An 18946-nucleotide genomic window follows, 5' to 3' on the forward strand; every position below is an offset into this window, starting at 1 on the left:
TAAGCAGCAAGCTAAAGCTTTGAGGGTTTTTTTCCCCTGCTACATCGAGAAATATCCAAGGCATCACGGGATTCATTTAAACTAGAACAACCAGAGTGTATTCTAGAAATTTGTGTCCTTAGGATAGTTTAATAGCTAATTAGAAAACACTTATCCACAATGCTCCGAAGTATATATCTTCACTTTGTTTGCTGTTAGCATTTTACTTGTGTTTGAAAAGGTTCATTTAAATAACTGCATCCACCAACTAACTGCAAATCCATTTAGCCATACTCAGCAGTTGATCACTCTTATTTTCCTTTATTTAAACAACTAACCGACTACTATTATGCACACATTTGTATTAGAATTATTTTGTTGCAGGAAAGAGGAAGGAATCTAAGCTCATGGAGATAAAGGGGAGAGTGGGATAGATCATTTATACAGAAACAGCACACCAAACCCACGAACAAAAAATGCAGCCAGAAATGTCATGGGACCAGAACCAAGTATAAGAAAAATATAGGAACAAGGGTGGCTACTTAATCATCTCTGTGTCTCTTTTCTCATCTCTTTGTATATCTGCTCTATTTTCCTACTTTTGTCAATAAACCAACACCTGATGTTGTTCACAAGGCCCCAAAATATCAGTTCAAGTTATACGTAGGTGTATCTGACTTTCCAACTTCAAAAACTATCACCTGTTAGGAAATTTCCAGTGTTTAGGTTTCTTAGGTTAAATTCTAGAGGGAGAGAATTTGATTGGTCATGGTGTCCTATTGGATGGTGTTCTGTTCTATGAGGTAGTAAACATGGAAGCAGGGGACCATCACTGCAGCCTAGACCAGTAGTTTTGAAACTTTAGTCCACATCATAATCAGTGGAAGGCTGTGTTAACACACAGATTCCTAACAAACGTTTAGGTGGTGTTAATGTTGCTGGTTCAGGGACCTCACTTTGAGAAGCACTGGTTATGCTGTCGGGCCATAACGGTTGCCAAAAAGAGGAAATGAGCAAATATTCCAACAATTTGCTAAGTTTACTTTTTGTACAAATTAAGTTGCTTTGATTATCCAGCTAGTATTTCATTCACTTATTAAATATTTATTGAGAAATTAGGATATAAGCAAATATAATGTGGATATATACAAAAATTACTTCCTTGTAAATGTAGTTCATTATATGCCTGAATTCTGAATAATTTGAATTATTCAAATTAATATATATTTTTGAAACTGAAAGAAAATATGTAAAAACACATTTACTTTTTGTTAAATTAAATAACTAAAGGGTAATCATACTTTCTAGCAACCATAACAGTGTTTATTTTCTACTTTATTCAGTTTTCCAAATATTTATGCATACCGTATGTACAGCGTTGAAAGTAAAACCAAGACAATTAAAATGGTTAAAGTGTTGATGCTTTTGAGATTTTTTAATTTACTATTATTTTTCTTTATGAAAAAAGATTATGTACCCTTATAGTCTTTGACCAAGTGTGACTTTTACTTATTACTACTGTATTTCAAGGGTCAGAATGTTTTGAGAGGAATAAACTCTCTAAACTACTTCTCTTAAAATGTAGTCCCCCCCCAAAAAAAAAATCTAGTCCTACAGTCACATAGTCTCCTGATGTACAAACATAAAGGCATCAGAGCTGGGACATATTGTTGATAATTGCTACTCTCTTTTGAGTGATAGTTCCTTAGCTGCCTAATCTCTGAAAAAGTTCTATTGTATAAACCATGCTGTCATTATCATAGGTGTATGGCAAAATTAAACAAACAAACAAACATGTTTCTTCATTATTTTAAAGATACTAAGTTCCTGACATTATTAATAGTCAATAAGTCACTAACAACATCATTTTTTTCACTAAGCATCACAGTGTTTTAATCTGACAAGTTTTCCCCAAATTTTATATCTGTGATTGAGTTGGATTTGGTCCCCTCGGCTGTGCTGTTCTAATTTAAGTCATTCTGTCTCTCAACTCCCCATGCCAACCCGTGTACAAGTTCAATTGTGGTAAATAGTGTAGAATTTACTAAGGTTTTATGAAAGGATGAAAGCAAGTGGGCACATCATAGTTATGCAGATAAACTTCCTGTTTACCTATATGTGGTCATTTTCAGAATTTCCATCCCTAAGCCAGCTACCCCATCACGTCTACTCGCAATAGATGGCAAACATTTCTAGGCTATCTGCTTCTTTTCCTCCGCAGCACAGAATCTCAAACTCCTGATAACTTGCATACCATAATCAGTAAAACTTAAAGCTAGTAAATAGTTTCTAGAAAACAGAAATTCAGCAGCTCAGAATTCTTCTGCTCAAAGATAACCTGGGGGAGGCTAACTCCACCCTCTTCCAAATAAAATAAATATTAGGTTTCACTTTGAAACTAAGTCCCATCATTTACCTGGGCATATTTTTCTTACAAGTTTTTGTGTGGATTTTATGTTTGAATGGCATTGAGAAGCAATGTTTCTATGGACAGGAAAACAGAAATGTGCACTAATCAATGAACAAAAACCTCTGAAAGCCTGCAGGGAGAATTTTAAAATATTCTGCTCCATCAGTTGTTAGAAAAACTCTCAATGTGTGTGTTGCTGCTGTATTTTATTGTGCTGCTTGGGAAGGGTGAGAGACCCAGGGGGGTGAGCACCTTCCGCAGTGGGTGTCCCCAGTCTTTGTCCCACAGGTGTCCCATTTCATCCCCTTCTGTAGGACCTTAACCATTAACTTTTTCCCTACCCATCTTTTTTTTTTTTTTTTTTTTTTTTTGCGGTATGCGGGCCTCTCACTGTTGTGGCCTCTTTCGTTGCGGAGCACAGGCTCCGGACGCGCAGGCTCAGCGGCCATGGCTCACGGGCCCAGCCGCTCCACGGCATGTGGGATCTTCCTGGACCAGGGCATGAACCCGTGTCCCCTGCATCGGAAGGCGGACTCTCAACCACTGCGCCACAAGGGAAGCCCCCTACCCATCTTGATCAACCCAGACTGCCCATGAAATGGCTACTAACCACAAAAACAATTTGTGCCTTTTCCACACACCATTTTTGACCAGCTTTTTTGGAAACTATCTGAACCTCAGCTGACCACTCTTGCTAACCCTCTATTAAATTTCTGCCCCTTCCACAAGTTAGAACACTTCTTTTGAGTCTTCCCTTACCTGGAATTTTTGAATAAGTTCTATTAACAGTGCTCTGGATCCCCCAGAAACTTCCAAGAAATCCTAACAAGAAAAGTGATAGCTTTGTATGCTTTTCAAGATACAGAAAGAAAAAATTATTTCTTCTTTTCCAATGCATGTAGTTTTTCCCAGTGTGTACAATGTCAAGATTCCTATTGCTACATTTTAAGAAAGTAAGCAAACAAACAAGGAAACATTACTTAGGCAGTTATTTTGATGAAATATTGCCAAACAACAGACAGTAGATTTTCTGATGGTAACTACTATCGAACAGACTTCATAATAAATGAAGCTTAGTAACAAACAGCATGAAAAGGGGGGAAAGTTGATGCCATTATTTTGGTACCTGTGAGAGTAATAGACATTTGATTTTGGACATTATTTTGGAAATATTATTTTACTTTTAGAAATACTGTATTTGAGCTAAGAGTAAGGTATATACTTATAAATATGCAGTAAGTAGTTGGGAGTATAAGTAGGAATCACCTTAACGTGATCCTTAAGATCTTAAAAATAATGGCTCGAATTCCTACCCCACTCTTTGTTGCAAGGTTACTGAAGTCCCCCAGGTTTTTTTTTAACAAATTTCCCAGGGGTTTTACTCTTACATTCACCTCTGCCACAAACTTCTCATTTTGGTAAATGAGTTCAGCCCCAGAACTTTTGTCCACAGGCATCCATTGTTCTCAAATGTTGAGCTGGAAATAGAAACCAGCTCTTTTCCTGAACTTTCACAAAATCCCACACAAAAAAGACAAATGCAGGCTTAGGGAGATGTACAAATGTCTATTTCTACGTAAGCAACTTAAAATTAAATAATAATTTTAAAACTCATGTTTCAAATCATCCTTTTGTTCTGACTTGTAAACGCTCCTTGCTCTCCTCCCACTTATCCTCATTTCCATTCCATTTCTTCTCTTTTTCAACCCTAGTCTCTCAGGAGAAAAACAAACAAAAAAAGTACTAGGAAAGTACAATCTCAGGTTTTTGTATCAAAGCAATTCAGCAGGTGGACTCTCAACCACTGCGCCACCAGGGAAGCCCCTGAGCTGGTATTTTAAAGGCTCTAGCTAATTCTATAAGCTAACACAATTAAGAATTCAGGAAATTCCTTTTCTGTTCCAATCCTCCAGAGTTAGTTTCTGTTGCTTTCAACTAAAAACCTTGACAAGTATAGTAGATAAAGCCAAGTTTGGAACCATAACTTGATTTTTCATTTTCGGAGTGAAATTTAACTTGTAGAGAGACTGATGTTCTCTTTCTCTTCAAAAATTGTTTCTGTTATAAGCTGTATTCATAAGTGAGTTGTAATGTTAAAGAGGAAAAAAAAAGGATTTTAAATTGCTTCCTGCAGGGGAATGAGAGGCAGTAAAAAGTACAAACTGCTAAGCAGAGAAAACAAGACAATAGAAAGAAAAGACTTCTCTAAAGAAGCTGACGGGATCGGTATGAAAAAATGTACAGCCTGGGTTTCAATTGCATATGTGACAAGAAAGATGTTGTGACAGGGGGAAAATATGTTTGTTTACTCACAGTCACTCCATATCCCAAATCCAACACATCAACACAGGCATAGACATAAACTATGGAAGTTTCCACCTTGTTGGATTGCTTTTTCTAGTTACGTTTAAAGTTCTCTTTAATGTAATAGCTTTTCATATACTTGACCACAGTGTAAGGTGATAGATGTTTGGACACTTGAAACAAAATCGGAAGAGCTTAAGCTGATGCAAATAGCTTTGCATAAAAAAGGGGAGGTTGGGGAGGGGGGTATGGAGCAGGGGAAGTCCAGGAAAGAAAGGAAGAGGAGGATTTTCTCTTCTTCCTCTTCATGAGAGGGAAATGCTCAGTACTGTTTGTCGTAATCCTCCCTCCATTTTCTCGTCCAGTGGACATTAAAACCTCTTCTGGTCATCGTGGCTTGTGGGATATATTTATATAGCAAGTGATGCTATGAAGCGCTGAAACTTGCTCTAAGTTATGCAGAAGATGGGGAGAGAGGTAACCAATTGGAGGCCAGTTATTTCCGTATTTACATGGTCTGCTCCGTGGTTTGGAACTGCTAAAGATGCTAATTGAATGAGAGTTTTAAATCCTAAATACTATAGAAAAAAATACCATCGATATCACAGTAAACGAGAGCTATCATACAAAGAGTCCCAATCTGCTACATATAATGGAATTTATTGATTTGGTTAGCATATGCTGTAGGATCTAGGGATGGCAACATGAAGTAGCTGTAGTCCCTGCCTTTGTAGAGTTGGTTGAAGCAAGAGAAGTGAGTATTTCTAAATGTCTGGTGGTTATAACTTCACTTCATAACACACCAGTGAAAAATACCATGATGTTTCTCTGTTCTTTATCAGAATAATTTTGTATCTTATTCTGAGCTCCAGCTAAATATTATAGCAAGACCTTCAGACTTAATGAGGTCTGGGAGCACTTCTACCTCTGCCTGGTGTTGAATAAATAGCCAGGAAACTTACATGGTACCTAGAAAACAAGGCAGATCTGATGCTTAGTCTGTGGTATTCACAGACTAAGGTCAACCTTCATAGTAACCATTGCTCTTTCTGCTGTAAGGTGGTGTTGTGATATCTACTCCTCTGCCATGTATTGAAGCCTTGGTCCGCATGACCACAGAATTTCAAGTCCACCTTGTATTGTCATCCTATAATCAGTTAACTAACCAACTGGAGGTACTGGAATTAGGTCAAATAGATTTTCACCATGAACAAGATCAATGGATCTATTGATTCTTTTGAAGAACAAAGGTGTTTTATTACACTCTCAGTTACCAAGCATTACTATAAGTGTGTAATAATTGAGTTAGTTTTGTATCAGCATAAGAATAGACAAATAGAGCAGTGTAATGGAATAGAAAGTCCAGAAGCACTTCCAAACATTTCAGATATACATATCTCCATATCTTTCTGTCTGCCTATCTATCTATCTATCTATATCTATCTGTCTATCTATCTATCTATCTTCCACTGCAGTTCAGTGGGAAAGATTGTTCTTTTCAATGTGGAAAGATATGAAACTTGACAGTACCTCAAAACATACAAAAATTAATTTGAAATGGATCATCAAACTAAATGTGAAAAACAAGTTAGTAACATTTCTAGAAGAAAATATAGGGTGATACCTTCATGTCTTTGGGCATGCAAAGATTTTTTTTTTTAACAGGGTACCAAAAGCACTGCTTATGAAATTAAAGTTTGATGAATTGTAGTTACTTAAAATCAAGAATTTCATTCCTCAAAAAGCACCTTTGAGAGAGATAAAAGGAAGCCACAGAGTACTTGTGTACAGGATATGTAAAGAATTCCTGTAATTTTTTTAGAAAAATATAGGTGAATCTTATGTTTATGAAGTCACAGAGATCTATGGAATAAATGAGTCGTTATAATATCTCAGGGATCTCTAGTGATGCCTCCTTTTCATTTCTGATTATTGATAATTTTTGTTTTTCCCATTTTTTTCACCTTGAATAGGATTTAAAAACAAACAACTACAACAACAAAAGCCAGGCTCAGACTTGGGGACCTGGGGAGGCATAGCTCCTTTCTCCCTTGTGTTATAACCACCCATCTTTATAGCATCCCTCCTTTCAAAGTTCTCTTGCTCACCTCTGGCTGGATCTATTTTCTCACATCCATCTAAAATAGCTCCTGGGTAGAAGGTGGTTTTTGGAGCTTGCACCCAGAGGGACACCCAGAGATAGAGAGCTCAGAGAGAGGAGAGTTCACTTAATTATTTTCTTGGAATAGAATTAAGGCGGAAATAGCTCACATTCTTTCAAGGTGGAACAAAAGGTAAATTAACATTATACCACGTTATCCAGAGCCTGTGCTTGCGTATTCTACATGAATTGTCTTATTTGATTTACTGGCCAAAAGAAGAAGATAGTTCAACAACTACCTGTGTTTTTTGGGTGAAACTCTGCTGAAATCCCACTAGAAAGAATTGTTGTGGAAATCTGTAAGGCAATGAGAGAGAATAGCTTCATCTAAAGCCACCATGTTTACCTAGTGATCAAAGTCTTCAACTTTTAAAGACTTTATAGCAGCTGGTGAGAGAGAGCCATGCTGGAGGAAATAGCAGGAGTGTGGAAAGAGGTAACTAGGAAGGGATCATTATCCTACAATAAAGGTAAGGGAAATTTTACATAGGTGGCATAGGTATGCTAACTAATGCATGCCAAGAGAGGTTACCAAATTAGATCTTTTATACATTTGAAATTTTATTTCAAAGTGGTGCCAAATTTGTTTTGGGGAAATGATCCAAGGTTTATATTACATAATTCATAGTTGACAAAAAACATAATGTTATATGTCAAGTATGTCTCAATTATAAAAGAAAGAAACAACATATCACAATACTATTTTACTCTTGAGGTCTTTGTGTTAGGATTAAATATTAAAGAGAAGAAAATCACTCTTCAAATAACAAATGAAAGGGTCTACAGATTTAAATAATTACTTAAATAAATGTCAACATAATTCATTGCCACTCACTTTGTACCCACATTTCAATGCTTGCAATTACTTGTTCAGATGATTGCCTTTGTTGCTTATATGCATGGGCCATGGACTCCCTGACTGAAGGATGAGAGAAAACCTTGACCAGCTGACCCACAAATGGCTCCATCTCATTGTAGACCTTCCTCAGCGAAGTCCATTTTTACCTTTTATACCCTCCCGTTTCAAACATTACAGTATCTTTTATGTGCTGCTGTCCTTGTAAAAGACAAGAGACTCAAAACATGCCACCTCTGCTGGCATTCATAGCTGTCTCCTCTTTCAGGGTTTATGGCTCCTGTCTTACTTCAGGCTTTCCTTTTACCCTTACTTGGACCATTTCAAGAGTCTAATAACTGGTGTTTCTCACTCTAGTCTTCCTGTTACCCTGGAAGACTGGATTGACAACTGGATCCACTGTAATGATCATCTTTCAATTATAAATCTCATGTTACTCTTCTACCCCACTGTTCACATGATAAACTACTAAGTCTCTTGTATTGTATGCAAGACCCTTCACGGTCCTGAATCAGTGATTCTGGTCCCTAAACATTTAGCACAGAGCCTGGACGTAGTAGTGTCTCAGTAGATAGATGTCCCTGGAGAAAATATATGTGGGAATCAATGAGTGATTAAGTGCCCCCTCCACCAGATGATGACCTGTTCTCCAGACATAGATGAATTTTGCTTGTTTTTGGCAATTGCTTAAAAAAATTTCAACCTAGAATCTCTTCATTAGAAGATTTAGAATTTCTTGATTACAAATAATTTCATAATTCTCTTGATTCATCCATCTCATTTTGCTCAGTTGCTTTGGTAATCATCAATAATAGCAGCATTAGTAAGTGTAATATCAAAGGAAGGTAATTTTTAAACAATTTGAATATTTCAAAAATATGTTGTTTTATAATCAATTTTTACTCTAATCTATTATTATGTCATTAGAACCTACTCATTGAAGCAGAATTCCAGGGCCAAAGATTATATAAACTTTAAGCCTTATGTTGTATACTGTAAAATGGTTCTGTTAAACACATCAGTTCAGACCCAGATTGTTTAATGCTGTAACCAAATGACTACATGTAATGGTTATAAAGAAGAGTACATTGTTTTAAACATAATACAGGCTTAACTTTGTTAGCTTAAAAACCATGAAGTCTCAATTGTCACAAAAGAGAGATTCATTCATTCAATAAACATTTCTGGAACACTTTTAATGTGGTAAATAAATAAATAGAAATATAAGGACTACAGTTTAATGGAGAAGGTGATTATTTAAACAATCAAAATGCATAAATTAATTTGGAGTCAAGTAAAAACACTTGTCCTTTAAAAATAATATGGTGCCCTCCGGGATTAATCTTTAACAGCACTTGCTAATATTTCTCAGAATGTGTTATCTTGTGATTTGCTTTTTAATTAATTTAACAGACATCACAGGTCCACAAAAGGAGTCTCACACCTTCACTGACAAGATATTTTTAAGCCATATTTAGTCATCATGACCAAATTTATTATCAAACCTTAGCCCTGACACCAAGCAATTTCTATGTATGTTATTTATACTTTAGTTTCTATTTACATCTGAATAGTGTCAAATGACCCCATATGGTTTCAAGTATTTTGTACAGAAAACACACCGTAAGATTATTGTTTCGCTGTATCTAACATTAGACTATTTCGTTAGCAAAATAATTTACCATTTTCTGTCATATTTTAATTCCTATCTAAATTGAGTTAGCTCCTTAGCTTCAAAGGCCCCAATAAAAAGGTGAAAAATAATGTAAAGTATTTAAATAAGCTTTTAGTTTTTTTATAAAAGATATGCTTTTATTCCATCATATATTAAGGAAGAATTCATGAAAACAAAATAGAAACATATTTCATAAATGTTAAGCTAAAATTGTTGTATTTGAGTCTTTATTTTTTGTAGTTTTGTTTGGTTATCTTTTTCAAGGAGAAATATTAAATGAAATATACCCACTAGTTCTTATAATTTCTAAAAATTTCCCCTAGAAATCTAATACTTTAGAGTCAAATTTTCATAAATTTTTGACATTTGAAGTTATGTCTTGATATTTTCTTAATTTAATATATCACATTTATTCAGACTTCATGCCCAATTTTATTTCAGACAAATTACTGATAAAATTGGGTTAAATGGTATTTCACAATTTTTTAAATTACTGGCTTATTTTAAAAGTGTTTTAGGGCTTCCCTGGTGGCGCAGTGGTTGAGAGTCCACCTGCCAATGCAGGGAACACGGGTTCGTGCCCCAGTCCGGGAAGATCTCACATGCTGCGGAGCGGCTGGGCCCGTGAGCCATGGCCGCTGAGCCTGCGTGTCCGGAGCCTGTGCTCCGCAATGGGAGAGACCACAACAGTGAGAGGCCCGCGTACAACAACAAAAAAAAAAAAAAAAAAAAAAGTGTTTTACATTAAAAAGAAGAAAAATTTTCAAAGACCGTATTCTGGAAATTGGATCTTAATCCTCTACCAATTAATCTATGAAAATATGTAATACTTTATGAGTAATCAAAGAAAACAAAATTAATATAACATTACAAAACTATTACTTTTACTCCAGTTGACTAAGATTTTAAAGATGATAACATCCCACTGTCAGCAGTGTCCTGGGAATTAAGTATTCTTGTTCACTGCTGGTAGAAGCGTAAGCAGAGATTTTCTGGAGGTCTTAAAATGTTACTACCTTTAACTCAGCAATTCCACTATTATGAATTAATCCTCAAGAAGTAATGGGCATTTACAAAAATGTTCGCCTGTGTTTGTATGTGTGTCTGTCTGTGTGCATACACACATCCACATACATACAGATGCCCACGTGGGCTGTGATGTGGACAAAAAACCAAAGGCAATGGATTGGGGAGTAAATGGGAGCAAAGACAGTGATTATAGATAAGTCTTCCAAGAAGCTCACCATAAAAGATGGGAGACGGAACAAACTGGTAGCTAGAAGAAGAGATAGGACCTAAGCAGTGTTATTTATGTTGGGGGGAGATTTTAACCTGTTTAAACAATAATAAGAAAGGACAAGTAGGCTAAAAATAGAGTACACAGAAACGGAAGTGATGGAGGAGTTCACTGAGAGTGTGAGGCTGAGCGTCCACAGTGCAGGTGGAGGGGCGCCCGTGACCATGGGCTGGGAGGCACTCAGCCCCAGGCTGGCTTGAGAGCAAGGATGGGCAGAGGCTTTAGCCAGAGGCGAAGCCACAAGTGCTTTTTTGGGAAATGATTTTTTTTTTTTTTTTTTTGCGGTACGTGGGCCTCTCACTGCTGTGGCCTCCCCCGTTGCAGAGCACAGGCTCTGGACGCGTAGGCTCAGCGGCCATGGCTCACGGGCCCAGCCGCTCCGCGGCATGTGGGATCTTCCCGGACCAGGGCACAAACCCGTGTCCCCTGCATCGGCAGGCGGACTCTTAACCACTGCGCCACCAGGGAAGCCCGGAAATGATTTTTAATAACAAATGTCTCTCCTGCAAAATATTTCCGAACTCATTCTACTTGTATTATGAAGGCTGACACTGTCCTAAGTTTGCCTAACAATTGAAAAAAAAGTTTATTCACAGTCATTCCCAAGCCAAATATGAGGAAAGGAGAATTCATTTATAACCTAGAGCAGGAACTGGTGATCTATTTTCTGTAAAGGACCAGAAAATAACTATTTTACTTTGCAGGTATACAATTTGTATCACAACTATAATTGTCCCTCGGTTTCCACCGGGGTGATGGTTGGTTCCAGGAGCCCCCAGGGGTACCAGACTCTGCAGGTGCTCAAATTGCTTTTATAAAGTGGTACAGTGCAATGAGTACATGACCCACTGTTTCCATGAGGTTCGCATCAGCAGATTCAACCAACCTTGGATCCAGTTGTTTGAATCCAGAGATATGAAACCTGGGGACACGGAGGGCTGACTGTAGTCACCTCTGACATTGTAGCTGTCAGACATTGTAGCTGTTAGCACAGAATCAGCTGTAGATGATACCTAAACAAAGACAGGTGGTTGTGCTCCAATAAAATTTTATTTCCAAAAACAGGTGGCAGCCAAATCTGGCCAATGGGCCATAGTTTGCTGACTCCTGGCCTAAAACACAAGTCAATGAACAAATGCAGCGGTAAGCTCAAGCCTTTGCTTTCTCAGGATATTTTAAGGCCATGTTTCAATTGTCATTATATGTTTTATGGGTTAAGAAGATTTTCTTCTAGTTATAACTGAACAGGGGAAAGCCTCTACTTTGTGGTCAGTGGGTCTGGATTATAAGGCCCTCCCACTTCTACTGCCCAGTTACTTAAAACTTGAGAGCCTTAGAGGCTGCCGTTGTAAATTGAGGCAGTGACATTGTCTTTAATCTTCACAGATCATAATGAGAATAAAATACGCATAAGTAAATGCTCTAAAGTACCGCACTATTCAAACATAAAGGAATCACTAGCACTTGTTGCAAAATCTGAAAACGTTAGTTCAATGCTCATTATGTAAGACCTTGGCATGTTTATATATATATAGTTCCTACCTCATAATTGTTGTAGGCATTAAATGAAATGATATATGTGAAGTGGTTAGCCACAGTGCCTAACATATAGTATATACTCAACAAATGTCAGGTAACATTATTAATATTATTAATATTTTAAAGGTCCATTACAATTGTCATATGAATTCTTGACACATGGCACCTGAAAGGACTAAGCCAAGTTATTTCAAGTGCAAGGCTGGCGTTGTCATCCGTGGGCATGGCAGATACAGCAATACACCCTTCTTATTAGCCCCTCAGAGCTGCTTTGCAAATGGTGTAAGGAATGGGTATGGACAATTGCCATGGAGGCCAGTGACCTCAAAGCTGAGTCTGTAGATGAATATCAGGGGAGAGTTTTCATTCTTCTATGATTTGGAAGCCATAGTCTCAGAATAAAAGGAAGGAATTGGTCTGATTCTATGGTCACACAGACATAAAGAGACCAGGTGAGTTGACATGGCTACCCCAGGACAGGCTTAAATTAAACCGCCAATGGACTCATCAGCCCTTTGGAGGAACATTTGCCCCTGTTTGTCCAGTATGTGCAGTTTGTTCACCAGACCAGGGAGCGTTCAGTTATTATGTGATTCCACCCCATTAAAGTTCTTCAGGCCACACAGGAGGGGCATGGTAAGCATCAGCCAGTTTTCCATGGATGAGGAAGAATTTAATGAGGGAGAAATGTGCAGTGCAGGTGCAATTCCGGCTGATGTCTGAGTAAGTATATAGGCAACCTCGGAGGTCAGGTGTGATTCATCCGAAGGAAAAGCATTCCCTACAAGAGTCAACCTACATTTTAAGCCGAGTGGACTTTTTATTTTTTCTTTCCTTTTTTATAATTAATTCTTTTTCAACAGTAACTACATTTCTGTTAACGGGTATTTCTAAAGCTGACAATCAAGGTAAACTCATGTGTGTGAATATATATGCACACACACACACACACAGACTTTTAGGTATTGAAAGTAAAATGTCTAAAGCATGCTGTGTTTTAAACCACTTTCTTCTAGATGGGGCAAAAGATCTTGTAAATCTGGAGAAGCTCTTATATTAATCAGCAAACAGGACCCACTGAGCCAAATTCTCCTAGAACACAGGTTGCATTAAGTTTCAGGGTCCCCTTTCTGACAAATTGGCTGTGGGTAAGAGAAGCAAATCACATAAGATCCTAAACGCTGGTTTAGATGAGCCTTTATATCCTCCCAGCTGAGGACACAGCCATTTGCAGCCACAAGAATGGTTGGGGTACATAGTGAGTGAGTCCATGTACTGCTAATCCAAGACTCTTGTTTCTAGAACTGGAGGTTTTGCTTTTTCCATGTCTACCTAATTCAGTAATGCAGACTGCCTGAATTACTCTTAGGGCAGTGGTTTTGTTTGTCACAAGAGGTGAGGGGATGCTACTGGCATCTGGTGCTACTAAGTATCCTATAGTGCACAGGACAGCCCCTGCCCACAACCAAGAATTCTCCTGCTAAAATGTCACTGGCACCAGTGGAGATGAATGCACACATGCTAACCAAATTCCTAGAAACTAGTATATATCTCAGAATGTCATGGTTTTCATGTGCAGTGATAACTAGACCTGTCAAGAGGACCAAGATAATGATATCTACTAATGGAAATATTCCTCCCTCTAGAAAAGCTACAAGGGAAGCAAATTAGAATGAGAAATGTATTTGCCAAGCAAAGCATCAGTTCTAAAGGAGATAGGTAATCCTCACAGAATGTATCACAAGTCAGGCACTTCCTGAGCTTATGTTTGTTTATTCTTACAGGCAACTTCCTATTAGTCTTAAAGTTTCAGCATCATGCAGAGATATAGGAGTAGAAAATCACAATATAAAGTGATGAGCATTTTAGCAGAAATCAAGTACAGGATGCTAAGGGAACACCTAAAAGGGACTCAGTCCACCTTGAAATTTCACAGGACGTTTCCTGGATAAAATTATTAAATTATCCCTAGCATGTTTTGAAAGTTGAGTAGGTACTTTTCAGCTGAGCAATAAGAGATGGAACGACAGGACAGAAAAAGAAAAAACCTAAAGCAGAGAGACACGTAATCATTTGGTTCATCTTACTGTCTAGCAGCATCAGGCTGTGACCACGTGGGGGCGATAGAGAAGCAAAGGGCGCTGAATATTACTGTCAGGCGATTAGAATAATGTCTCCCACAGTATTGGAGCTTTGGGCGCCAAGATAAGCTGCCTCTTCAAACAATTGATATGACTCTAGCGTTAGAGGGACTCATGCAGTTCTACCCCTGTGAGATTACTTCACAGTTACTAACTTGAGATATATTTGAGATCCTTTCACTAGTTGCACCTTGTACAGATGTCTGATGCAATTTCCTGTACCTCTTTCCTAATTTTTCTGGCAAAGCATACATTTGAAATTCTGGATGTCTTAAGGATAGGGAGACAAAACTATTATTTTCCTCTGGAATTTGAGTTAATGTCCTCTATGTGACATCAGTGTGAAGACTACTCAATAAATTAAAAAAAATTTTTTGGGGTATTTTTTAATGTTCCATCTCTTAACATTCCTCAAATTTGAATAAGAACTTTAAAAATATTCCATCTCTTAATAATTGATGGACTTATAGAAAAATAACAGTATATAATCTTTTAAATATTCTTTATACTTAGCATTTTATTTTTAGTGAAAAAAATTTTATTTTGTAGTAGGCTATCATTGATTTACAATGTTGTGTTAGTTTCAGGTGTACAGCAAAGTGATTCAGTGATATATATACATATATTTATTCTTTTTCAAGTTCTTTTCCCATTTAATTACAGAATATTGAGTAGAGTTCCCTGTGCTCTACGGTAGGTCCTTGTTGGTTATCTATTTTAAATATAGTAGTGTGTACATGTCAATCCCAAACTCCCAATTTATCCCTGGCCCCCACCTTTCCCCTTTAGTAACCATAAGTTTGTTTTCTATGTGTGAGTCTGTTTCTGTTCTGTAAATAAGTTCATTTGTATCATTTTTTTGTATTCTGCATATAAGCAATATCATATGGTACTTGCCTTTCTCTGTCTGACTTACTTCACTTCGTTTGATAATCTCCAGGTCCATCCATGTTGCTGCAAATGGCATTATTTCATTCTTTTAATGGCTGAGTAATATTCATTGTATATATGTACCACATATTCTTTATCCATTCCTCTGTTGATGGACACTTAGGTTGCTTCCATGTCTTGGCTGTTGTAAACAGCAGGGCAATGAAGATTGGGGTGCATGTATCCTTTCAAACCATGGTTTTCTCTGGGTATATATCCAGTAGTGGGATTGCTGGGTCTCATGGTAGTTCTATTTTTAGCTTTTTAAGGAACCTCCATACTGTTCTCCATAGTGGCTGTACCAGTTTACATTCCCACTAAGAGTGCTGGAGGGTTCCCTTTTCTCCACACCCTCTCCAGCATTTATCGTTTGTAGAATTTTGGATGATGGCCGTTCTGACAGGTGTGAGGTGATATCTCATTGTAGTTTTGATTTTCATTTCTCTAATAATTAGCGATGTTGAGCATCTTTTCATGTGCCTGTTGGCCATCTCTGTGTCTTCTTTGGAGAAATGTCAATTTAGGTCTTCTGCCCATGTTTGGATTGGATTTTTTGGTTTTTTGATATTGAGCTGTATGAGCCCTTAGCAAATTTTGGAGATTAATCCCTTGTCGGCCGAAGAAAAAACATTTAAAATAGTCTAGTGAAATAGAGGTTACCTTATGTTTAATCCCTTTAATTCCAGTGATTAACAAAAGGACTATGGCTTCTTTTTAATTCCTTTGGGCATGAATTTGTTATGTTTTCTACTATGTGCCAATCACTGTGCAGGAGCTCCTTAGTATGAAAACATATAACTAACCGGGCATCTTCACCCATATGTAAATTATAATTTGGTGAGTTTTTTTTTTTTTTTTGTGGTACGCGGGCCTCTCACTGCTGTGGCCTCTCCTGTTGTGGAGCACAGGCTCTGGACGCGCAGGCTCAGCGGCCATGGCTCACGGGCCCAGCCCCTCTGTGGCATGTGGGATCTTCCCGGACCGGGGCACGAACCTGTGTCCCCTGCATCTGCAGGCGGACTCTGAACCACTGCGCCACCAGGGAAGCCCTGGTGAGTTTTGAAGGTATCATTTTGCCTGACAGTATAAGCAAAAAACAGAAAATAGTGATTGATTAACCTTATTTTGTGGCGATGCAGAAATCTAATAAACTCAGAATGTGGAGTAAAATGAAGATAAGAAAATTGGAGTAATCAATATTTCTGGTTGGTGCTTGCTTTCATTACAGTGCTAAATATAATCATCGAAACAAGAAGGCCTAGATGAATGCCATGTTGCTCTTGCCCAGAATTAAGATAGGTGTAGAACACAGTGTCAGGGATGAGAACAGCACTAAGCCGTAGCCTTCACACATGTGATGATTAAAGGTAAATCATTTTCAATAACTTCAAAACTCGGATCCTCAAAGGTTCTGACTGGGCCCACAAGGAAAGACACAAAGAATGTTGGAGGATATGTTTTCTTCAAACATCTCAAACACAGTAATTTTCTGAACCTTCTAAAGAATGTTATGAAATGGATGGAAACCGTGTGAGAAACTCCTGTTGTCATTTGAAAACTGTAGTAAATCACTCTGTGCACTTATTCTAAATAATGAGAACTCTTTTTGTTGTTCTTAAAATATATGATAAAAATTTCTATCATCTAAGTTACAATACTGTGCTCTATCATTAAAGTAAAAATGTCATCTGTTACAGCAAAGTTAGGCATTAGTTTTTGAAAAGCCAGTATACAAGAATATAAATGCATAGCAGCTAATTAGGGGAAAATCATTCATCTTTGTCATGAAAGTTTTTATTCCTTATAAAAGAAGTACACTTGGAGGGAAACACACATATACACAAAGAAATAAAAAATCATATTGCTTTCAAACCCTTGTAACATGGTGATATAGTTACTTCAACCTATTTTTAAATTTTTATAGTTATAACTGTAATTTTATATTTTCTTTCATTTATTACTTATATCCAACTTTAATTACATATTTTTCATGAATTGATTTTAGATGTTGGCTAATGTTCAGTTTATATATTTATAATGATTGATTTATAACATTTTAAAGATCTTGATGCATATTAGTTTTCTAAAAGAATGTAAAATAATTTTACTGAGTGAAAAATGATAGCTCCATGTTTAAGTTGGGATATCTTTGATTTCTGTGACAGTTGAAATTTCTTCTGTAGGTTAGCAACTTCTATTCCCTCTTTCACAATTTATTATTTTTATGTCTTTTCCATGTGTAAATTGTGAAGAAATTATTTTTCTCATCAAGTTGAACAATATTGGTTTTTAAATTTAGAAATTACTAATAAAATTGTAATAATTCTATTGAAATGGATATGAATAGGAGACTACAAAGTTACTTGTTCAGAAATATTGCTTACAGCATTACATTAATTGTGATAAATTTATAAACAACATACATGTTCATCAATTAGGGATTGGTTAAATATATTTTGCAGTAACTTATTGTTAGAAAAAAAATGAATTAGATTTCTAAAAGATGGAAAAATAAATGAAAAACATAAATAAGAAAAACAAAGATAATATTTTTATAATAATACACAAATCTGGAGGAATATCTACCAATATTTAACTTGCTAATCCCTGGAGGATGAGTTATAAAGGTTTTTAATTTCTAAATTACATATTTCCATGATATTTGAAGTATTTAATCACTTTTATCAACAGAAAAATACCAAGTAGTTAATGTCATTTTGTAGCTTTTCCTAAATTTTCTCATTTTTCTCTTTTATTTAGGGCCCTTTTGATACTTAGATATTTGATAAGACTCATTTCTTATCTAGATATTTCATTTTTTCTCCTTGTCTATCTGTTCTTTCATGAACACAGCACTGCTAAAGACTGTGTCTTTGAGATATATTTAATATTGTGTAGAACTAATTTCACCTTCTTATTTTTATGTGTGAGAGTTGTCTTAGCTAGACTTACCTATATGTTCTTTTGGGCAATTTTTAGATTACTATGGTTAAATTGTACACACACACAAAGCTCAGTAGACTTTTGATTGGTAATTCAGCAAGCATATTCTTAAATGTGATTTGATATTTTTTACAGTGCTAAAACTTAAACTGTATTTCATTCATCCATGTCATCTTTTTTACAGAAATAGTTGCCTTTATCAGAGAACTTTTAACTTGACAAAAGCCTGAAACTCCCAAACACAGCTGAAATATAACATATGCAAATGACAATAGATGAAAACGTATCTTTAAATGCTTTATGTAAATGGGGTTGTAATTATTGTCTTTACTGTTATTATTAAGAATGACCCTTAAGTGAAACAGAAGATGGAAACTTTCATATTCTTTCTTCTCTTCCCTTTTTCTGTATTTCTTCCTCCCTGCCCTGTCCCTCCATACCTGCCCCTTTTCACATCTCAAGGGATCAGATTGCCCTCTCACTTCTCAAGGGATCAGATTGCCCTCTCACTTCCTTTATGTCATCTGTCACTAAGACTTGGTATAATGTTGAGGTCTCACTTTCATTCCACTTGACCTGCCCCCTGCCATGTTCTCTTGCAGCCACATGGATTAGGTAATAGACTCTGACCCCCATTCCAGAGTCTGAACCAGAGTGATTCTAAGTTCTGGCTGCACCTTAACGTCATTTGGAGAGGTTTCTTACAAGTAT

The sequence above is a fragment of the Mesoplodon densirostris genome, chromosome 9 (genome assembly GCF_025265405.1).
Source record: "Mesoplodon densirostris isolate mMesDen1 chromosome 9, mMesDen1 primary haplotype, whole genome shotgun sequence".
Classification (NCBI taxonomy): Eukaryota; Metazoa; Chordata; class Mammalia; order Artiodactyla; family Ziphiidae; genus Mesoplodon; species Mesoplodon densirostris.